This window comes from Achroia grisella, unplaced genomic scaffold (assembly GCF_030625045.1).
Source record: "Achroia grisella isolate CSIRO2021 unplaced genomic scaffold, CSIRO_AGI_Agris_v1 utg5129, whole genome shotgun sequence".
NCBI classification, from domain to species: domain Eukaryota; kingdom Metazoa; phylum Arthropoda; class Insecta; order Lepidoptera; family Pyralidae; genus Achroia; species Achroia grisella.
Window position 1 is genome coordinate 81,400 of NW_026712907.1, and position 24,686 is coordinate 106,085.

The 24,686-nt window shown below is 37.4% G+C and overlaps 5 pseudogenes; all 5 read right to left on the reverse strand.

Annotated features, from left to right (window-relative positions):
* Nucleotides 1–1,026: 1,026 nt before the first annotated feature.
* LOC131846910 (uncharacterized) lies at nucleotides 1,027–1,540 on the reverse strand (annotated as a pseudogene).
* An 8,137-nt stretch (nucleotides 1,541–9,677) lies between these two features.
* LOC131846911 (uncharacterized) lies at nucleotides 9,678–10,191 on the reverse strand (annotated as a pseudogene).
* A 4,097-nt stretch (nucleotides 10,192–14,288) lies between these two features.
* On the reverse strand, nucleotides 14,289–14,802 carry LOC131846912 (uncharacterized; annotated as a pseudogene).
* Nucleotides 14,803–18,899: 4,097 nt separating this feature from the next.
* On the reverse strand, nucleotides 18,900–19,413 carry LOC131846913 (uncharacterized; annotated as a pseudogene).
* A 4,098-nt stretch (nucleotides 19,414–23,511) lies between these two features.
* LOC131846914 (uncharacterized) lies at nucleotides 23,512–24,025 on the reverse strand (annotated as a pseudogene).
* Between the last annotated feature and the right edge of the window lie 661 nt (nucleotides 24,026–24,686).

The following is a 24,686-nucleotide window of genomic DNA, read 5'->3' on the forward strand; positions in this document are numbered from 1 at the left end:
CGATGTGAACCCTAACATAAGTTTATGTATTATATTAATTCTTCATATATCTTGTGACTCACTGGTTTGTGCTGCGAGTTTGTAAATGTTTTCCAAATTACTTTTAATAACTTAATCCTTGATTTCGTACAAAGATAACACTCTCACTAATATACTTAATATCACACTTTAATATTGGTTGGTCTATGTCGGACCGCAGTTACAGTTATGTGTGTTTCTGTCGGCCGGCCACCGCCTGTGTACATTACAATCAGTCGCCAAAATACAACCGCGAAGACACAACGTCGTTTCGTGACCCTGAGTTCACTATAACAAAAACACGAACAACATCTTTCGGTAATGGATCGTATTACTATATTGCTAAAAATCAGTAGCTTCTATCAAGAAGTCAAAAGATGTCGCTACTAATACTTTTATAGCTACAGGAACGATTAAAGTCGGTGTTCCGCATATGGTTCTTCTATGGTTCTCTTGTAGGGTTAATATATTTAAAATTATAAAATACTGAAATCATAATCATCGTAAAAGAACCATCGCACAGCAAGGCATAAAATTAAAATAAGTACAGTATATTTTCATGTACGTAATGGTATGTTTACAAAAAATATTATACCGTATATTAGTAGTATAAATTCAGGCAGTTACATCGCTATTGTAATAAGTGTCTGGACAGGACAATATAACTTTGAGCACAGTGGTAAGCCAGTTCTTCTTATTCAACAATTTTGCAATATTTTCATCCAATGTTTTAGTGGATTTTATCGATATGTCCATCTTTGCTTGATTTTATTGGTATCTGACCTTATGGAATTCACAATTCAGACATTTCTTGTATACCGGTTGGTCTGTATTTTCAACACCAAGCATAAGTAGGCGGAGAGACAGCCGCACGGAATGGTGTATATGCAACATGACCACAAGTCCCGTTTTGAACGGGACTGTCTCGTCTTTCGTTTCTTGATCCTGGTGGTCCCGAATAGGATCCAGCTTGCATTTCCGTTGGTAGGGTAGGATAAACTGGATGCATTATTTCAAATGGCGTAACGTATGTGGTGGCAAATAACCAGTTCTAAAGAAGCTTTCCTTTTCAAAAGTAGTTGTCCAAATCCAGCACATGCACATAATTGCAGGTTTCTCCTCTCTTGCATGTACCACGAATGAAATCCTTGCATTGCACATTGTTTTTTTAGGTTTTCTGCTTAGGACTCAAACTCTATAGAATATTCTACTGTCTGTCCCCTATTTGGTCTTTCTTCTGTGTTAACTTCATACATATCATCCACAACTTCGGTCTTAATTTCAAAATTCAAAGGATTGGTGGTGGAGAATTTGGTGGTAGAGGTGGTTGTACCGTCATTTTTATCTTACTGTCGTTTTCAGTTATTTCATTTGACACAGACGAAGGCGCAGACCCTGACGGTACACTAGACGTTGACGCTATCTTATCTGCTTCCTCAAACTTAGATTTTAATTACTTTCTTATGTATTTAAAGTTAGGCGAAGGCTTAAAATTGATTGATTTAGCAGCTTCAGGTAACATTTCTGAACTTGCTCCAGATGACATGCATTTCTTATTTGATAATTTATTTAAAAAGCGTTATATATGAACTATGATATGCAATAACTTTGCAAACGATGACATATTTAATGCGAGTTTATAGATTATAGTTTTCGTGTGATCTATCACAGTAACCGGGTGCACAAGAGTTTTCTGTTCGGGAGTATCATCGAAAGGCCACTCACACGGATCGCGAATAAGCCAAGACGGCCCGTGAAACCACAGCGGATAAGCTTGTCCTGGGCCAATCCGCGGGACAAACAATCGGCGGGGTTATCACTACCTGCGGTATGATGAAAACAAGACGCGGGAATATTATCAATAATTTTAACAACACGATTGGCTACAAATGTGTGCCAGCGTTGCGGCGATGCATTTAACCAACTCAATACCACCTTTGAGTCGGTGATTGCGAATACTTTAGTTATTTTGTATGATTGCGAAAAATTTATTCAAATAAACTTAATATATAGGGTGTAACGGAAAGGCTATATCAATGCAAAAACCACGGGGCCTGCCCATGGTTATATAGCACCTCCGATGGTTTTTTGAAGTATAACTACACTTGAAAGGCATTTACCACCATGCCTACATCCAAAACTAATTTAGAATTATGTTACTTTGCACAACACTAGAGCCCCAAGCAGCTCTTCCGATCATTGACATCACAATACCTAAAATAACACAAACTTACTGGAATAAAAGACCTCTTCATATTGCTCCTGGGTATTTTTATTACATTTTGGGTTCCGGATAAAAATAAATTTTAATTCCATTCCAATGTTACTGTTGCAGTCACACCAAAGAAATATTGACATGCAAACCATTCCATTATAGTAGCCGGCCAGTAGATAGTAATTTTTTTTTTCAGAATATTTGTCACATTACGATTGCCTATGCAGTCTACTGCGATTTTTTTAAAAGATGATAATGGAATGTAACCCACGTCTACTCTGAACAGAACTTTACTCCGATGGTTCGATACCCTTACTATTCCAAGGGTATATCCTACTATACCCTTGGAGTAACATTCGATTCAGCAATAGACAGCCAATTAAAGGAGAAGAATTAATACTAAACTCTTCAATAAATTACTGCAAACATGTTCTGATTATGTTATTACAAATTATTTAAAATTCAATATCATTACTCATCAGTCAAGTGTATGTAGGATATGTAAGTATGATTGAATGATAAACTTAAAAATTATGATAAAATTATTTAACTTTGTGAAAATAAAAAACCTTAAAACAATCTAAGCCGTCCCCGTCCTTTTGTTACTGAAGTGCACGCTAGTGATAAGGAATAATGCCGCTTTTTGTTGATGCGATGCTCCTCACATTTCACATAATCGTTTCGTAGAACTGTTTTTCTAAGACACTGTTTTGCTAAGTGTCATGTTTTTATGTTGACTACGAGTTAAAATAAACAATGTTATATTTTGTTGTTCCGAAGTTTGAGTGAGTACGATTTAAAGCGCGTCTTGTATTTAATATTATTTTGACACGGACATACTAGCGTCCACATGGCATGTCAGGGCAGTAGTTAACTCAGGCAATTGGCGTTGAAAAATTCATGTCAACCCGTAGTTCACACGAGCAGTTCAGTGGAGAAAAGATTATCCAGCAGCTTAATTCTACTGCACAACAACCTCATTCATAAATAAATAATTCATTACAAATACATAAATCATATTGAAAACCACTAGGAGATCATGACAACGACGATAAACTGTCCTAATAAGGTTTTGTAAAATTAAAACGGAACTCTGATTTCTAATTTTAGGGGAACTCCACGTAAGTAGGTAATAACGTAGGGCAACCCCTAGGGTGTGGACTAATTCAATTTACGAGAAGTGTATTTTTTTAATCTTTGCAAGTAGTGTTTAATTATTTTTTAGTGAAATATTCTTGATGATATTAGAATATGGTAGAAGGGATATGTTAATAAACTGTTAGTAGTAATTGTATTGAATTGTAAAGAAAGTAATTGTTAGTAACAATTTACCAGGAATGATAGGGAGCTCCGGAACTGTAACCGAAACTATCGGATATCCGATATAAAAAATATTCTTGACCGTAACCGAATCCGAAATAATAGTTTCGGACAATATCGGATAGGGACGGAGCCTAATTGAGACACGTTATATAACCATTTTATTAGCTATTTGTATTTTCCTTTTGAAATTCCTTAAAAAAATCATATCCGTAACCGAAATTATCCGAAACTAACGGATAATCCGAAATAATTATATATCCGTATCCGTATTGTTAACAATTTACCACGTAACGGAAAGTGACGACGTGACATCGTGATAGTAGTCAAATACTTGCTTATCACAAATAAAACACATACACACCTAAATAGGTATTCATTACTATTTCTAAGAATTGACATTTTTCGTTGTCGAAATTAAGACACGTGTAAAATGGTCACCCTATTATACCAGGCGAACATATTACCACACACTTATTGTAATACTGGCTTAATTAAAAAATTACAAATTTTGTAAAGTCCACTTTATTACTGTGGTATTAAAGTCTAATTTCAATAATTTCCAATTTTGAATTACACCAGTATTGCACTAGATATATGCGATAGATTTAACAATACATACTTTGAAATTGTAAACGTTTGTCGGCTCAGTCATTGTCTAGGCATTAACACGTTAAGTTGTTTTTGTTTAGTGTGAAATTTCTTTTTAAAAATGTCTTTAAGTAATAGTGAATATTACGAAATGATGCACTGTGTAGGAGCTACGGATGGTAATTTAAGTGGTGCTCGTGAACTTTACCGTCAGCGTTTTATCTCTGGCAGGCCTGCTACTGAGGCTCGGATGCTCCCTTCGATAGCATGTTTCCGTCGGATGACACACCGCCTGTATGAAACCGGCTCTTTTCGTGCACCAGCTTCGGAAGGTCGTGCGACCAGGCAAGATACTGAGTTGTTTTCTGATGCTGTACTAGAGCACTTCGAGGAAAACCGGGGACGAGCACTCGTCGTACTGCCTTAGTGTTGGGTGCTGAGAGCCACATGCTGGCGAAGTGTGGCGAGTGCTGCGGGATGATGGCCAACATCCTTATCACTTATAGCGCACTCAAGAGTTGACGGCCGCCGATTTTGGTTCACGTGTTACTTTCTGCGACTGGTACCGACGGCAGGTCGACGATATCAGCTGACTTTGGCTCCAAAGTGCTATGGACCGATGAGGCGTCATTCACAAGGGCAGGAATAAGTAACGTGCATAACGAGCATAGTTGGTCACGTACAAATCCGCATGCTTCGACTAATTCGTCATTTCAACACCAATGGCGTTTAAACGTCTGGGCTGGTATTATCGGAGACGTTCTCGTGGGACCAGTTTTCCTGCCGTACAGGCTGAATGGACAAAATTACTTAAATTTTTTGAGGAATGAATTGGATGACGCCCTTGCAGTCTCGTAATGAATAATGAAATGATATATCAGCACGACGGTGCACCAGCACATTTTGCTCGCGACGTACGAGAACACTTGAATGCGCGCTTCCCTCAGTGGATAGGACGAGGAGGTCGTGTCGCCTGGCCAGCACGATCTCCAGACCTCACTCCACTAGACTTCTTTTTGTGGGGTTTTGTAAAAAATACGGCATACTCAGTGGAGTGTGCGACATCTGAGGAAATGATAATGCGTATTGAAGCTTGCTTCAGGCCGGTGACGTCAGAGATGTTGTGTAATGTGCGAAGCTCCCTGTACAAGCGTACAGCCTTGTGTATATAGCAGGAGGGAAGGCACTTTGAACCCCTCCTTTAAGTAGGTAAGTAAATCTACTTACCTAATAACTCTCTACTTACGAACAACATTAATTTGCAATAAAATCTATTGTCGGACGCATGGCCTTATTGTGACGTGGCGAGTACTAGGTGCACATGAGTAGGCGGAAGAGAGCGCGGAAGGAGTGACATTGATGTTGCGATGAGATTAATGACTGCATAGTGTTGGGGGCACACGTTTGTTTTGATGTGACACTAAATTAGTTAAAAAAAAGAAATAATAATTTAATATTATTCAAGTTCATTACATTTGATCAGAAACCTATGCACAAAGGTTTTAAATAACTAGCTGTATCCGATCCTTTTCGCTTGATATACCCTTTCCGTTACACCCTGTATAAAGTCAAGTTTTTTTATTCTACTGCTAGATAATAATACAACTGCACAGAGCTCAAGCCGTGCGGCGGACATTGGTTTCATGGGGGAAAGCTTTGACTTTACACAAACGAGATTTACTATGTATTATTACTTGTATACACTTGTAAATATACAACTCCACCATACTCTCTAGCGTCGGCAAAACCTATGAGGTTGACAGTCGCGCCAGCGACGACATCCAGGTGTCGTGGTAAGTATAATTTATTTAATTGCGGTAGTGTGGAACAAAATTGTCTTCAGGTGGATACTATGTGCGCGGGCGGGGTGTCATCCCAGTCACATTTATCCTTAATAAGGAGCTTGGCGAACAATGTGACGGGAGCCACCAGTCTTAAAACGTGCCACTATGGATAACATATGACGTTTGGTACATGCATCGTCAAGTTCTGCGACCTACACGCGAAAACAATCAGTTGACATGTCCCAACGAAGGCCTAAAATTTTATGCGGAACCGTTGTATCAAATTCAATAGTAGACAAAGAAAACAGTAAAAAAATTCCAAAAATGTTTTCATTCATCCAACATATTCTCTTTTCAAGTCGATACACTAGCTTCGTTACCTGCTTTATAGTAAGAACCATCGAGGTCCTCAAAATAGCTAATAACCGCAGACACTACCTTTTCATTGTTGGCAAATCTTTAGCCGCCACCGAGCCATTTTTTCAAATTTAGAAAAAGTATATAATCCGAGGGAACCAGATCTGGCGAATAGGGTGCGTGAGGAAGCAAGTCGAACTTCAACTCATGGAATTTAGCCAACGCAATGACGCACGTATGGACTGGTGCGTTGTCGTTTTGAAACAACACTTTCTTTTCCGTCAGATGGGGCCACTTTTTTCTTGATTTCATCACTTAAACGCTACAATAAGACTGCATAATATGCGCTAATGATTGTTTTTCCTTTTTCGAGATAATCAATAAATATTATTTCACGCGCATGCCAAAAAACGGATACCATGACCTTGCCCGCTGACTGAACTGTCTTTGTATTCTTTGGAGCCGATTCTCCCTTTTCAGTCCATAGCTTTGTTTGCACAGTGGACTCAGGTATAAAATGATGAACCCATGTTTCGTCCATGGTTATTAATCGACGCAAAAACTCGGCTTTATTGGTGCGAAACATTGCCAAAGACACGATGGAAACATCCTCACGACGCTTTGTATTCTCCATTGTGAATAAACGCGGCACCCATATTGCGCACAGCTTTCTCATGTTCAGATTTTCGGTCCAAATGCGATGCACCGCACTTTTCGAAATTTAACACATTAAGTCGTTGAAAAGTTGTATTGTCAATTGCAGTAATTGTTTTTTTAAAACTACTTGTATTCATAAGTTTGGTCGGGTCCTTTTGGGACCACTCGTATATACCATATATTTGAGAGTCCATAAAGTATACTTTGATTTTTGGTCTGTTAAATTATTTTATAATATGTTATTGTTATTACTACTATTGCAGTAGAATTAAATTTGTAATAATTAAATTATGAGTGGTCCTTGTTACATTAGTATATTACAGTAGACTCATATGCGTACTTTTCTCAAACACTTTTTATGATCAAGTATTGTTTTTCTCTTTTTGTTTGTATAATTTTTATTATTTTGCGTTCGGTGGAATTATTTGTAAGTTTAATTATATTGTAGAATGCTTTGAGTTGTTGTTGATATTTTACGGGACAGTATGTTTACCTGAGAAACAGGCATTTTCTGCTTCTGACTATAATTTTTACACTTGTTAAACAAAACATCTGCTACCCATTGCTCTGAATAACCTCTCTGAAGCTTTTCCTTTTTTAGGTCTTTTATGGAAGGTATTTTTAGGTCTCTACCTAAACGACCTTTGTTGACAGTTCCCAGCGACCGTATTCCCTGTTTGGCCAAATGAGCAATCAATTCTGGTGATGTATAATAATTATCAAAGAATAATTTGTAATTTTTATTCTTTGGTATGGACCTAACTAAGCGTACTACGATATTTGAACTAGCTCCTAAGTCTGGCTCACTTGGATGTCTTAGCTCGGGATCGTTCTCCATTCCAGAATAAATTTCAAAATCGTAAGCAAAGCCACGATCGTCGCAGAGAATAAGCAGTTTATAGCCCCGTTTGTGTGGCTTATTAGGTAGGTATTGTCGAAGAAGATTACAGGCTTTTGTCGCGCACATTTGCTCGTCGACTGATAGTGCTTCTCTTTTCGGCACGCTTTGACATTTTTTTTAATGTTTCCAATATGGGCCTAATTTTATGCAAACGGTCATACCCTGGACTATCTGATGGCGGTTGCGTAGAATTATCGTTAAAATGTAGGAATTGACAGATTTTTTTGAATTGATTTAGCGACATCGTCTTTATAATCAAAGGAATACCTAATTCAGATGCCCAATACATTCGAATATTTGGCAGTGGCGCCAGACTCATAATCACACAGATACCTGTAAACTTTTCCAATTCATTAGTTGTTATTATATACGGCTTTGATGGATTTTTTGTATACTAAATTTGTGCATTTCTTCTACGATATGTTGAAATAATTCATTATCAAAAAACCATGAAAAATATTGCAGGGGAGTTTCGAAGTCTATAATCGGTGACTGTAAATTTGTGTTTCCAGTACATGATAAAGGAAGTGATTGGAAAGAAGTTTTCTTCCAAATAAATCTCCTCTTTTTTCTTTGAGTGACAGAGCCAGGGATTCTAGATCTATGACCGATTGTGTTACTCATACTCCATGATCGTCTAGATGCCCGACATTGTGTAATGGTACCTGTAGTTGTCCCGGAAGTCATTCCTGATGTACTAGACTGAGGCTCTAATATTTCTGGTTGATAATTTTCAATATTCGTAACAACCTCGTTAACAGGAGACGAACACTGACGTTTCTGCGGAGATGAGGAAGTTTCCACGTCGCTAAGCGCCTCGGATAAAATGTTTCGGATTGATTGAACTTTTTCGATGTCATCATCACTTTCAGCGTCATAGAAATCTTGTTCATCTTCGCTTCCAGGAGGAATATTCAAGAAACCCTCAATATCTGCATCACACAATCTTCTTCGCGACATTATCTATAATAAAATCAAAGTATTCACAAGGACAGCAACACATATAAAACAACAACATATATAAAAATATGATTTACTGATACGTTTACTATTGTAATATAAAAAACAACTTACTAACGCAACACTTTCATTCAAATTTCACCCTGAGTTCACTATAACAAAAACACGAACAACATCTTTCGGTAATGGATCGTATTACTATATTGCTAAAAATCAGTAGCTTCTATCAAGTCAAGTCAAAAGATGTCGCTACTAATACTTTTATAGCTACAGGAACGATTAAAGTCGGTGTTCCGCATATGGTTCTTCTATGGTTCTCTTGTAAGGTTAATATATTTAAAATTATAAAATACTGAAATCATAATCATCGTAAAAGAACCATCGCACAGCAAGGCATAAAATTAAAATAAGTACAGTATATTTTCATGTACGTAATGGTATGTTTACAAAAAATATTATACCGTATATTAGTAGTATAAATTCAGGCAGTTACATCGCTATTGTAATAAGTGTCTGGACAGGACAATATAACTTTGAGCACAGTGGTAAGCCAGTTCTTCTTATTCAACAATTTTGCAATATTTTCATCCAATGTTTTAGTGGATTTTATCGATATGTCTATCTTTGCTTGATTTTATTGGTATCTGACCTTATGGAATTCACAATTCAGACATTTCTTGTATACCGGTTGGTCTGTATTTTCAACACCAAGCATAAGTAGGCGGAGAGACAGCCGCACGGAATGGTGTATATGCAACATGACCACAAGTCCCGTTTTGAACGGGACTGTCTCGTCTTTCGTTTCTTGATCCTGGTGGTCCCGAATAGGATCCAGCTTGCATTTCCGTTGGTAGGGTAGGATAAACTGGATGCATTATTTCAAATGGCGTAACGTATGTGGTGGCAAATAACCAGTTCTAAAGAAGCTTTCCTTTTCAAAAGTAGTTGTCCAAATCCAGCACATGCACATAATTGCAGGTTTCTCCTCTCTTGCATGTACCACGAATGAAATCCTTGCATTGCACATTGTTTTTTTAGGTTTTCTGCTTAGGACTCAAACTCTATAGAATATTCTACTGTCTGTCCCCTATTTGGTCTTTCTTCTGTGTTAACTTCATACATATCATCCACAACTTCGGTCTTAATTTCAAAATTCAAAGGATTGGTGGTGGAGAATTTGGTGGTAGAGGTGGTTGTACCGTCATTTTTATCTTACTGTCGTTTTCAGTTATTTCATTTGACACAGACGAAGGCGCAGACCCTGACGGTACACTAGACGTTGACGCTATCTTATCTGCTTCCTCAAACTTAGATTTTAATTACTTTCTTATGTATTTAAAGTTAGGCGAAGGCTTAAAATTGATTGATTTAGCAGCTTCAGGTAACATTTCTGAACTTGCTCCAGATGACATGCATTTCTTATTTGATAATTTATTTAAAAAGCGGTATATATGAACTATGATATGCAATAACTTTGCAAACGATGACATATTTAATGCGAGTTTATAGTGAACGAGGACGCGACCATAGTGGGGATGCCAGCCTAACACCTATTGTTCTCGCGTATCCGAATCGGCGCTTGCTACGCACGTCCTTGGTGAGCCGAGTTAGTTCGACATCCGTCGCCCGGTGTGAAGGACACCTCACGGCTACTACTTTTGCGTTCTTGCTACTCGTCCACAATTATGTTTTATTGTTTTTTTGTTAATATATATACGAGTGATAAACTGTGTTCATAAATTAATAGAATGAACTATAGTTTAATTTTATTATATACTCTTACAGTTCAGAAGTGCGATGGACAATTTAACTGCGTAGTTAACCGATGAACGCTTGTTCTTGTGTTTCCGGGATAGACAATTTAACTGCGTAGTTAGCCGAAGAACGCTTGTTATTGTGTTTGTTTACGACGTAACTGTGATATTTATAGTACTAATATTGTGACTATGGGGTCGAAGTCAAAAAAAGACAAATCAAGTGCAAGACGGGAAAAGCGTTTACGTCGTCGGTTGCTTGCCGAAATAGAAAACCGTCGGTTGGCACAACGGTTACATAATTTGGAAAATGAAATTTACAAAGCTCGGCATGTTCCAATTGACGGAGGGTTGCAGTCGACCTCATTACATTACAGGCCATGCCGTCTGTGATTGTTAGTGAGCGGGCCGCGCACTCACAGTCTACAGTGCAGACTCCTTCGTGCACAATTGGTTCGCTGCCTGTTGTAGTCGCACAGGACTCAACGACTATCACAGGCAGACCACAGCTGTCATCTCAAGAGGGATTTACGTATGATGAACATTGTAATAATAGTTCTTTCAATACTAATATTCGTTATGTAGGTCGGAGTGACCCAGTACCTGAATACGACCCTCAAACGTCGTTAATAACCATGGAGTTGTGGCTCCGTAAGGTAGAGGGCATTTCCAACATGTATGGCTGGGATGAGAAAACATTACTATTTAATTGCGCTTCAAAATTAAAAGGTTATGCTCGTAGTTGGTATAATCAATTACAACTGCAAGATATAAACCGCCCTTGGGCGGAATTTAAAAATAAATTGTTAACAGCTTTTCCGTCCCATAAAAGTAAATTAAGTATGTTACGTGATTTAGTAAATACCATTAGGCGTCCCGATATGGATTATTTACCATTTTACTATGATAAACTGGCGCTAGGTAATGCATGTAACATACAACCATCGTTAATAACAGAGGCAATTATAGGTACGATAGGTAACGAGTTGGTAGAAATAGAAGCGATATCGGCGGGTTGTCGTGAACCAAATTCATTATTAAATTATTTGTCATCATTGAGAATCTCAGCTTTAGCCGTTCCAGTGTCTCACAAATATGAGAGTACGGACGTTAGGTATTCTAATAATGTTAAATGTCACACTTGCAAAAGGCGCGGTCATACTGCCAATCGTTGTACTTATAAAATGCGTGAAAAATTAGTAAGTAATTGTTCGTTTTGTAGTAAAAAGGGACATAATGAAAATAATTGTTTTTTAAAAATACGTAAATGTTCATATTGTAATAAAATGGGTCACATTAAGGAGGAATGCTTCAAACTTAAAAGTCGTAATACAAAAAACTCTATGCCTCCGCAAAAGGTACAATTGATTACTGATCGTGATGAAGGTTCAAAGTATTTTATGCCCATAATTATTAATGACATAAAAGTAAATGCTTTTATAGATTTTGGAAGTACATGCATTACGATAACGGAGTCGGTGGCTAATCAACTATTGCTGGACATTCAACCGTGTGCAGAAAATAATGTAATAAAAGGTTTCGGTGGATCAATTGTTACACCTCTTGGCGAGGTTTTGATTACTATAAAAGCTGATGAAGCCATGTGTAAAGATTTAAAGGCTTACATTGTGCCTAACATATCTCAAGATATAGGTGTAATAGTTGGTCCCTGTTTGGCCAAATGAGCAATCAATTCTGGTGATGTATAATAATTATCAAAGAATAATTTGTAATTTTTATTCTTTGGTATGGACCTAACTAAGCGTACTACGATATTTGAACTAGCTCCTAAGTCTGGCTCACTTGGATGTCTTAGCTCGGGATCGTTCTCCATTCCAGAATAAATTTCAAAATCGTAAGCAAAGCCACGATCGTCGCAGAGAATAAGCAGTTTATAGCCCCGTTTGTGTGGCTTATTAGGTAGGTATTGTCGAAGAAGATTACAGGCTTTTGTCGCGCACATTTGCTCGTCGACTGATAGTGCTTCTCTTTTCGGCACGCTTTGACATTTTTTTTAATGTTTCCAATATGGGCCTAATTTTATGCAAACGGTCATACCCTGGACTATCTGATGGCGGTTGCGTAGAATTATCGTTAAAATGTAGGAATTGACAGATTTTTTTGAATTGATTTAGCGACATCGTCTTTATAATCAAAGGAATACCTAATTCAGATGCCCAATACATTCGAATATTTGGCAGTGGCGCCAGACTCATAATCACACAGATACCTGTAAACTTTTCCAATTCATTAGTTGTTATTATATACGGCTTTGATGGATTTTTTGTATACTAAATTTGTGCATTTCTTCTACGATATGTTGAAATAATTCATTATCAAAAAACCATGAAAAATATTGCAGGGGAGTTTCGAAGTCTATAATCGGTGACTGTAAATTTGTGTTTCCAGTACATGATAAAGGAAGTGATTGGAAAGAAGTTTTCTTCCAAATAAATCTCCTCTTTTTTCTTTGAGTGACAGAGCCAGGGATTCTAGATCTATGACCGATTGTGTTACTCATACTCCATGATCGTCTAGATGCCCGACATTGTGTAATGGTACCTGTAGTTGTCCCGGAAGTCATTCCTGATGTACTAGACTGAGGCTCTAATATTTCTGGTTGATAATTTTCAATATTCGTAACAACCTCGTTAACAGGAGACGAACACTGACGTTTCTGCGGAGATGAGGAAGTTTCCACGTCGCTAAGCGCCTCGGATAAAATGTTTCGGATTGATTGAACTTTTTCGATGTCATCATCACTTTCAGCGTCATAGAAATCTTGTTCATCTTCGCTTCCAGGAGGAATATTCAAGAAACCCTCAATATCTGCATCACACAATCTTCTTCGCGACATTATCTATAATAAAATCAAAGTATTCACAAGGACAGCAACACATATAAAACAACAACATATATAAAAATATGATTTACTGATACGTTTACTATTGTAATATAAAAAACAACTTACTAACGCAACACTTTCATTCAAATTTCACCCTGAGTTCACTATAACAAAAACACGAACAACATCTTTCGGTAATGGATCGTATTACTATATTGCTAAAAATCAGTAGCTTCTATCAAGTCAAGTCAAAAGATGTCGCTACTAATACTTTTATAGCTACAGGAACGATTAAAGTCGGTGTTCCGCATATGGTTCTTCTATGGTTCTCTTGTAGGGTTAATATATTTAAAATTATAAAATACTGAAATCATAATCATCGTAAAAGAACCATCGCACAGCAAGGCATAAAATTAAAATAAGTACAGTATATTTTCATGTACGTAATGGTATGTTTACAAAAAATATTATACCGTATATTAGTAGTATAAATTCAGGCAGTTACATCGCTATTGTAATAAGTGTCTGGACAGGACAATATAACTTTGAGCACAGTGGTAAGCCAGTTCTTCTTATTCAACAATTTTGCAATATTTTCATCCAATGTTTTAGTGGATTTTATCGATATGTCTATCTTTGCTTGATTTTATTGGTATCTGACCTTATGGAATTCACAATTCAGACATTTCTTGTATACCGGTTGGTCTGTATTTTCAACACCAAGCATAAGTAGGCGGAGAGACAGCCGCACGGAATGGTGTATATGCAACATGACCACAAGTCCCGTTTTGAACGGGACTGTCTCGTCTTTCGTTTCTTGATCCTGGTGGTCCCGAATAGGATCCAGCTTGCATTTCCGTTGGTAGGGTAGGATAAACTGGATGCATTATTTCAAATGGCGTAACGTATGTGGTGGCAAATAACCAGTTCTAAAGAAGCTTTCCTTTTCAAAAGTAGTTGTCCAAATCCAGCACATGCACATAATTGCAGGTTTCTCCTCTCTTGCATGTACCACGAATGAAATCCTTGCATTGCACATTGTTTTTTTAGGTTTTCTGCTTAGGACTCAAACTCTATAGAATATTCTACTGTCTGTCCCCTATTTGGTCTTTCTTCTGTGTTAACTTCATACATATCATCCACAACTTCGGTCTTAATTTCAAAATTCAAAGGATTGGTGGTGGAGAATTTGGTGGTAGAGGTGGTTGTACCGTCATTTTTATCTTACTGTCGTTTTCAGTTATTTCATTTGACACAGACGAAGGCGCAGACCCTGACGGTACACTAGACGTTGACGCTATCTTATCTGCTTCCTCAAACTTAGATTTTAATTACTTTCTTATGTATTTAAAGTTAGGCGAAGGCTTAAAATTGATTGATTTAGCAGCTTCAGGTAACATTTCTGAACTTGCTCCAGATGACATGCATTTCTTATTTGATAATTTATTTAAAAAGCGGTATATATGAACTATGATATGCAATAACTTTGCAAACGATGACATATTTAATGCGAGTTTATAGTGAACGAGGACGCGACCATAGTGGGGATGCCAGCCTAACACCTATTGTTCTCGCGTATCCGAATCGGCGCTTGCTACGCACGTCCTTGGTGAGCCGAGTTAGTTCGACATCCGTCGCCCGGTGTGAAGGACACCTCACGGCTACTACTTTTGCGTTCTTGCTACTCGTCCACAATTATGTTTTATTGTTTTTTTGTTAATATATATACGAGTGATAAACTGTGTTCATAAATTAATAGAATGAACTATAGTTTAATTTTATTATATACTCTTACAGTTCAGAAGTGCGATGGACAATTTAACTGCGTAGTTAACCGATGAACGCTTGTTCTTGTGTTTCCGGGATAGACAATTTAACTGCGTAGTTAGCCGAAGAACGCTTGTTATTGTGTTTGTTTACGACGTAACTGTGATATTTATAGTACTAATATTGTGACTATGGGGTCGAAGTCAAAAAAAGACAAATCAAGTGCAAGACGGGAAAAGCGTTTACGTCGTCGGTTGCTTGCCGAAATAGAAAACCGTCGGTTGGCACAACGGTTACATAATTTGGAAAATGAAATTTACAAAGCTCGGCATGTTCCAATTGACGGAGGGTTGCAGTCGACCTCATTACATTACAGGCCATGCCGTCTGTGATTGTTAGTGAGCGGGCCGCGCACTCACAGTCTACAGTGCAGACTCCTTCGTGCACAATTGGTTCGCTGCCTGTTGTAGTCGCACAGGACTCAACGACTATCACAGGCAGACCACAGCTGTCATCTCAAGAGGGATTTACGTATGATGAACATTGTAATAATAGTTCTTTCAATACTAATATTCGTTATGTAGGTCGGAGTGACCCAGTACCTGAATACGACCCTCAAACGTCGTTAATAACCATGGAGTTGTGGCTCCGTAAGGTAGAGGGCATTTCCAACATGTATGGCTGGGATGAGAAAACATTACTATTTAATTGCGCTTCAAAATTAAAAGGTTATGCTCGTAGTTGGTATAATCAATTACAACTGCAAGATATAAACCGCCCTTGGGCGGAATTTAAAAATAAATTGTTAACAGCTTTTCCGTCCCATAAAAGTAAATTAAGTATGTTACGTGATTTAGTAAATACCATTAGGCGTCCCGATATGGATTATTTACCATTTTACTATGATAAACTGGCGCTAGGTAATGCATGTAACATACAACCATCGTTAATAACAGAGGCAATTATAGGTACGATAGGTAACGAGTTGGTAGAAATAGGAGCGATATCGGCGGGTTGTCGTGAACCAAATTCATTATTAAATTATTTGTCATCATTGAGAACCTCAGCTTTAGCCGTTCCAGTGTCTCACAAATATGAGAGTACGGACGTTAGGTATTCTAATAATGTTAAATGTCACACTTGCAAAAGGCGCGGTCATACTGCCAATCGTTGTACTTATAAAATGCGTGAAAAATTAGTAAGTAATTGTTCGTTTTGTAGTAAAAAGGGACATAATGAAAATAATTGTTTTTTAAAAATACGTAAATGTTCATATTGTAATAAAATGGGTCACATTAAGGAGGAATGCTTCAAACTTAAAAGTCGTAATACAAAAAACTCTATGCCTCCGCAAAAGGTACAATTGATTACTGATCGTGATGAAGGTTCAAAGTATTTTATGCCCATAATTATTAATGACATAAAAGTAAATGCTTTTATAGATTTTGGAAGTACATGCATTACGATAACGGAGTCGGTGGCTAATCAACTATTGCTGGACATTCAACCGTGTGCAGAAAATAATGTAATAAAAGGTTTCGGTGGATCAATTGTTACACCTCTTGGCGAGGTTTTGATTACTATAAAAGCTGATGAAGCCATGTGTAAAGATTTAAAGGCTTACATTGTGCCTAACATATCTCAAGATATAGGTGTAATAGTTGGTCCCTGTTTGGCCAAATGAGCAATCAATTCTGGTGATGTATAATAATTATCAAAGAATAATTTGTAATTTTTATTCTTTGGTATGGACCTAACTAAGCGTACTACGATATTTGAACTAGCTCCTAAGTCTGGCTCACTTGGATGTCTTAGCTCGGGATCGTTCTCCATTCCAGAATAAATTTCAAAATCGTAAGCAAAGCCACGATCGTCGCAGAGAATAAGCAGTTTATAGCCCCGTTTGTGTGGCTTATTAGGTAGGTATTGTCGAAGAAGATTACAGGCTTTTGTCGCGCACATTTGCTCGTCGACTGATAGTGCTTCTCTTTTCGGCACGCTTTGACATTTTTTTTAATGTTTCCAATATGGGCCTAATTTTATGCAAACGGTCATACCCTGGACTATCTGATGGCGGTTGCGTAGAATTATCGTTAAAATGTAGGAATTGACAGATTTTTTTGAATTGATTTAGCGACATCGTCTTTATAATCAAAGGAATACCTAATTCAGATGCCCAATACATTCGAATATTTGGCAGTGGCGCCAGACTCATAATCACACAGATACCTGTAAACTTTTCCAATTCATTAGTTGTTATTATATACGGCTTTGATGGATTTTTTGTATACTAAATTTGTGCATTTCTTCTACGATATGTTGAAATAATTCATTATCAAAAAACCATGAAAAATATTGCAGGGGAGTTTCGAAGTCTATAATCGGTGACTGTAAATTTGTGTTTCCAGTACATGATAAAGGAAGTGATTGGAAAGAAGTTTTCTTCCAAATAAATCTCCTCTTTTTTCTTTGAGTGACAGAGCCAGGGATTCTAGATCTATGACCGATTGTGTTACTCATACTCCATGATCGTCTAGATGCCCGACATTGTGTAATGGTACCTGTAGTTGTCCCGGAAGTCATTCCTGATGTACTAGACTGAGGCTCTAATATTTCTGGTTGATAATTTTCAATATTCGTAACAACCTCGTTAACAGGAGACGAACACTGACGTTTCTGCGGAGATGAGGAAGTTTCCACGTCGCTAAGCGCCTCGGATAAAATGTTTCGGATTGATTGAACTTTTTCGATGTCATCATCACTTTCAGCGTCATAGAAATCTTGTTCATCTTCGCTTCCAGGAGGAATATTCAAGAAACCCTCAATATCTGCATCACACAATCTTCTTCGCGACATTATCTATAATAAAATCAAAGTATTCACAAGGACAGCAACACATATAAAACAACAACATATATAAAAATATGATTTACTGATACGTTTACTATTGTAATATAAAAAACAACTTACTAACGCAACACTTTCATTCAAATTTCACCCTGAGTTCACTATAACAAAAACACGAACAACATCTTTCGGTAATGGATCGTATTACTATATTGCTAAAAATCAGTAGCTTCTATCAAGTCAAGTCAAAAGATGTCGCTACTAATACTTTTATAGCTACAGGAACGATTAAAGTCGGTGTTCCGCATATGGTTCTTCTATGGTTCTCTTGTAGGGTTAATATATTTAAAATTATAAAATACTGAAATCATAATCATCGTAAAAGAACCATCGCACAGCAAGGCATAAAATTAAAATAAGTACAGTATATTTTCATGTACGTAATGGTATGTTTACAAAAAATATTATACCGTATATTAGTAGTATAAATTCAGGCAGTTACATCGCTATTGTAATAAGTGTCTGGACAGGACAATATAACTTTGAGCACAGTGGTAAGCCAGTTCTTCTTATTCAACAATTTTGCAATATTTTCATCCAATGTTTTAGTGGATTTTATCGATATGTCTATCTTTGCTTGATTTTATTGGTATCTGACCTTATGGAATTCACAATTCAGACATTTCTTGTATACCGGTTGGTCTGTATTTTCAACACCAAGCATAAGTAGGCGGAGAGACAGCCGCACGGAATGGTGTATATGCAACATGACCACAAGTCCCGTTTTGAACGGGACTGTCTCGTCTTTCGTTTCTTGATCCTGGTGGTCCCGAATAGGATCCAGCTTGCATTTCCGTTGGTAGGGTAGGATAAACTGGATGCATTATTTCAAATGGCGTAACGTATGTGGTGGCAAATAACCAGTTCTAAAGAAGCTTTCCTTTTCAAAAGTAGTTGTCCAAATCCAGCACATGCACATAATTGCAGGTTTCTCCTCTCTTGCATGTACCACGAATGAAATCCTTGCATTGCACATTGTTTTTTTAGGTTTTCTGCTTAGGACTCAAACTCTATAGAATATTCTACTGTCTGTCCCCTATTTGGTCTTTCTTCTGTGTTAACTTCATACATATCATCCACAACTTCGGTCTTAATTTCAAAATTCAAAGGATTGGTGGTGGAGAATTTGGTGGTAGAGGTGGTTGTACCGTCATTTTTATCTTACTGTCGTTTTCAGTTATTTCATTTGACACAGACGAAGGCGCAGACCCTGACGGTACACTAGACGTTGACGCTATCTTATCTGCTTCCTCAAACTTAGATTTTAATTACTTTCTTATGTATTTAAAGTTAGGCGAAGGCTTAAAATTGATTGATTTAGCAGCTTCAGGTAACATTTCTGAACTTGCTCCAGATGACATGCATTTCTTATTTGATAATTTATTTAAAAAGCGGTATATATGAACTATGATATGCAATAACTTTGCAAACGATGACATATTTAATGCGAGTTTATAGTGAACGAGGACGCGACCATAGTGGGGATGCCAGCCTAACACCTATTGTTCTCGCGTATCCGAATCGGCGCTTGCTACGCACGTCCTTGGTGAGCCGAGTAAGTTCGACATCCGTCGCCCGGTGTGAAGGACACCTCACGGCTACTACTTTTGCGTTCTTGCTACTCGTCCACAATTATGTTTTATTGTTTTTTTGTTAATATATATACGAGTGATAAACTGTGTTCATAAATTAATAGAATGAACTATAGTTTAATTTTATTATATACTCTTACAGTTCAGAAGTGCGATGGACAATTTAACTGCGTAGTTAACCGATGAACGCTTGTTCTTGTGTTTCCGGGATAGACAATTTAACTGCGTAGTTAGCCGAAGAACGCTTGTTATTGTGTTTGTTTACGACGTAACTGTGATATTTATAGTACTAATATTGTGACTATGGGGTCGAAGTCAAAAAAAGACAAATCAAGTGCAAGACGGGAAAAGCGTTTACGTCGTCGGTTGCTTGCCGAAATAGAAAACCGTCGGTTGGCACAACGGTTACATAATTTGGAAAATGAAATTTACAAAGCTCGGCATGTTCCAATTGACGGAGGGTTGCAGTCGACCTCATTACATTACAGGCCATGCCGTCTGTGATTGTTAGTGAGCGGGCCGCGCACTCACAGTCTACAGTGCAGACTCCTTCGTGCACAATTGGTTCGCTGCCTGTTGTAGTCGCACAGGACTCAACGACTATCACAGGCAGACCACAGCTGTCATCTCAAGAGGGATTTACGTATGATGAACATTGTAATAATAGTTCTTTCAATACTAATATTCGTTATGTAGGTCGGAGTGACCCAGTACCTGAATACGACCCTCAAACGTCGTTAATAACCATGGAGTTGTGGCTCCGTAAGGTAGAGGGCATTTCCAACATGTATGGCTGGGATGAGAAAACATTACTATTTAATTGCGCTTCAAAATTAAAAGGTTATGCTCGTAGTTGGTATAATCAATTACAACTGCAAGATATAAACCGCCCTTGGGCGGAATTTAAAAATAAATTGTTAACAGCTTTTCCGTCCCATAAAAGTAAATTAAGTATGTTACGTGATTTAGTAAATACCATTAGGCGTCCCGATATGGATTATTTACCATTTTACTATGATAAACTGGCGCTAGGTAATGCATGTAACATACAACCATCGTTAATAACAGAGGCAATTATAGGTACGATAGGTAACGAGTTGGTAGAAATAGAAGCGATATCGGCGAGTTGTGAACCAAATTCAGTAGTAAATTATTTGTCATCATTGAGAATCTCAGCTTTAGCCGTTCCAGTGTCTCACAAATATGAGAGTACGGACGTTAGGTATTCTAATAATGTTAAATGTCACACTTGCAAAAGGCGCGGTCATACTGCCAATCGTTGTACTTATAAAATGCGTGAAAAATTAGTAAGTAATTGTTCGTTTTGTAGTACAAAGGGACATAATGAAAATAATTGTTTTTTAAAAATACGTAAATGTTCATATTGTAATAAAATGGGTCACATTAAGGAGGAATGCTTCAAACTTAAAAGTCGTAATACAAAAAACTCTATGCCTCCGCAAAAGGTACAATTGATTACTGATCGTGATGAAGGTTCAAAGTATTTTATGCCCATAATTATTAATGACATAAAAGTAAATGCTTTTATAGATTTTGGAAGTACATGCATTACGATAACGGAGTCGGTGGCTAATCAACTATTGCTGGACATTCAACCGTGTGCAGAAAATAATGTAATAAAAGGTTTCGGTGGATCAATTGTTACACCTCTTGGCGAGGTTTTGATTACTATAAAAGCTGATGAAGCCATGTGTAAAGATTTAAAGGCTTACATTGTGCCTAACATATCTCAAGATATAGGTGTAATAGTTGGTCCCTGTTTGGCCAAATGAGCAATCAATTCTGGTGATGTATAATAATTATCAAAGAATAATTTGTAATTTTTATTCTTTGGTATGGACCTAACTAAGCGTACGTACTACGATATTTGAACTAGCTCCTAAGTCTGGCTCACTTGGATGTCTTAGCTCGGGATCGTTCTCCATTCCAGAATAAATTTCAAAATCGTAAGCAAAGCCACGATCGTCGCAGAGAATAAGCAGTTTATAGCCCCGTTTGTGTGGCTTATTAGGTAGGTATTGTCGAAGAAGATTACAGGCTTTTGTCGCGCACATTTGCTCGTCGACTGATAGTGCTTCTCTTTTCGGCACGCTTTGACATTTTTTTTAATGTTTCCAATATGGGCCTAATTTTATGCAAACGGTCATACCCTGGACTATCTGATGGCGGTTGCGTAGAATTATCGTTAAAATGTAGGAATTGACAGATTTTTTTGAATTGATTTAGCGACATCGTCTTTATAATCAAAGGAATACCTAATTCAGATGCCCAATACATTCGAATATTTGGCAGTGGCGCCAGACTCATAATCACACAGATACCTGTAAACTTTTCCAATTCATTAGTTGTTATTATATACGGCTTTGATGGATTTTTTGTATACTAAATTTGTGCATTTCTTCTACGATATGTTGAAATAATTCATTATCAAAAAACCATGAAAAATATTGCAGGGGAGTTTCGAAGTCTATAATCGGTGACTGTAAATTTGTGTTTCCAGTACATGATAAAGGAAGTGATTGGAAAGAAGTTTTCTTCCAAATAAATCTCCTCTTTTTTCTTTGAGTGACAGAGCCAGGGATTCTAGATCTATGACCGATTGTGTTACTCATACTCCATGATCGTCTAGATGCCCGACATTGTGTAATGGTACCTGTAGTTGTCCCGGAAGTCATTCCTGATGTACTAGACTGAGGCTCTAATATTTCTGGTTGATAATTTTCAATATTCGTAACAACCTCGTTAACAGGAGACGAACACTGACGTTTCTGCGGAGATGAGGAAGTTTCCACGTCGCTAAGCGCCTCGGATAAAATGTTTCGGATTGATTGAACTTTTTCGATGTCATCATCACTTTCAGCGTCATAGAAATCTTGTTCATCTTCGCTTCCAGGAGGAATATTCAAGAAACCCTCAATATCTGCATCACACAATCTTCTTCGCGACATTATCTATAATAAAATCAAAGTATTCACAAGGACAGCAACACATATAAAACAACAACATATATAAAAATATGATTTACTGATACGTTTACTATTGTAATATAAAAAACAACTTACTAACGCAACACTTTCATTCAAATTTCACCCTGAGTTCACTATAACAAAAACACGAACAACATCTTTCGGTAATGGATCGTATTACTATATTGCTAAAAATCAGTAGCTTCTATCAAGTCAAGTCAAAAGATGTCGCTACTAATACTTTTATAGCTACAGGAACGATTAAAGTCGGTGTTCCGCATATGGTTCTTCTATGGTTCTCTTGTAGGGTTAATATATTTAAAATTATAAAATACTGAAATCATAATCATCGTAAAAGAACCATCGCACAGCAAGGCATAAAATTAAAATAAGTACAGTATATTTTCATGTACGTAATGGTATGTTTACAAAAAATATTATACCGTATATTAGTAGTATAAATTCAGGCAGTTACATCGCTATTGTAATAAGTGTCTGGACAGGACAATATAACTTTGAGCACAGTGGTAAGCCAGTTCTTCTTATTCAACAATTTTGCAATATTTTCATCCAATGTTTTAGTGGATTTTATCGATATGTCTATCTTTGCTTGATTTTATTGGTATCTGACCTTATGGAATTCACAATTCAGACATTTCTTGTATACCGGTTGGTCTGTATTTTCAACACCAAGCATAAGTAGGCGGAGAGACAGCCGCACGGAATGGTGTATATGCAACATGACCACAAGTCCCGTTTTGAACGGGACTGTCTCGTCTTTCGTTTCTTGATCCTGGTGGTCCCGAATAGGATCCAGCTTGCATTTCCGTTGGTAGGGTAGGATAAACTGGATGCATTATTTCAAATGGCGTAACGTATGTGGTGGCAAATAACCAGTTCTAAAGAAGCTTTCCTTTTCAAAAGTAGTTGTCCAAATCCAGCACATGCACATAATTGCAGGTTTCTCCTCTCTTGCATGTACCACGAATGAAATCCTTGCATTGCACATTGTTTTTTTAGGTTTTCTGCTTAGGACTCAAACTCTATAGAATATTCTACTGTCTGTCCCCTATTTGGTCTTTCTTCTGTGTTAACTTCATACATATCATCCACAACTTCGGTCTTAATTTCAAAATTCAAAGGATTGGTGGTGGAGAATTTGGTGGTAGAGGTGGTTGTACCGTCATTTTTATCTTACTGTCGTTTTCAGTTATTTCATTTGACACAGACGAAGGCGCAGACCCTGACGGTACACTAGACGTTGACGCTATCTTATCTGCTTCCTCAAACTTAGATTTTAATTACTTTCTTATGTATTTAAAGTTAGGCGAAGGCTTAAAATTGATTGATTTAGCAGCTTCAGGTAACATTTCTGAACTTGCTCCAGATGACATGCATTTCTTATTTGATAATTTATTTAAAAAGCGGTATATATGAACTATGATATGCAATAACTTTGCAAACGATGACATATTTAATGCGAGTTTATAGTGAACGAGGACGCGACCATAGTGGGGATGCCAGCCTAACACCTATTGTTCTCGCGTATCCGAATCGGCGCTTGCTACGCACGTCCTTGGTGAGCCGAGTTAGTTCGACATCCGTCGCCCGGTGTGAAGGACACCTCACGGCTACTACTTTTGCGTTCTTGCTACTCGTCCACAATTATGTTTTATTGTTTTTTTGTTAATATATATACGAGTGATAAACTGTGTTCATAAATTAATAGAATGAACTATAGTTTAATTTTATTATATACTCTTACAGTTCAGAAGTGCGATGGACAATTTAACTGCGTAGTTAACCGATGAACGCTTGTTCTTGTGTTTCCGGGATAGACAATTTAACTGCGTAGTTAGCCGAAGAACGCTTGTTATTGTGTTTGTTTACGACGTAACTGTGATATTTATAGTACTAATATTGTGACTATGGGGTCGAAGTCAAAAAAAGACAAATCAAGTGCAAGACGGGAAAAGCGTTTACGTCGTCGGTTGCTTGCCGAAATAGAAAACCGTCGGTTGGCACAACGGT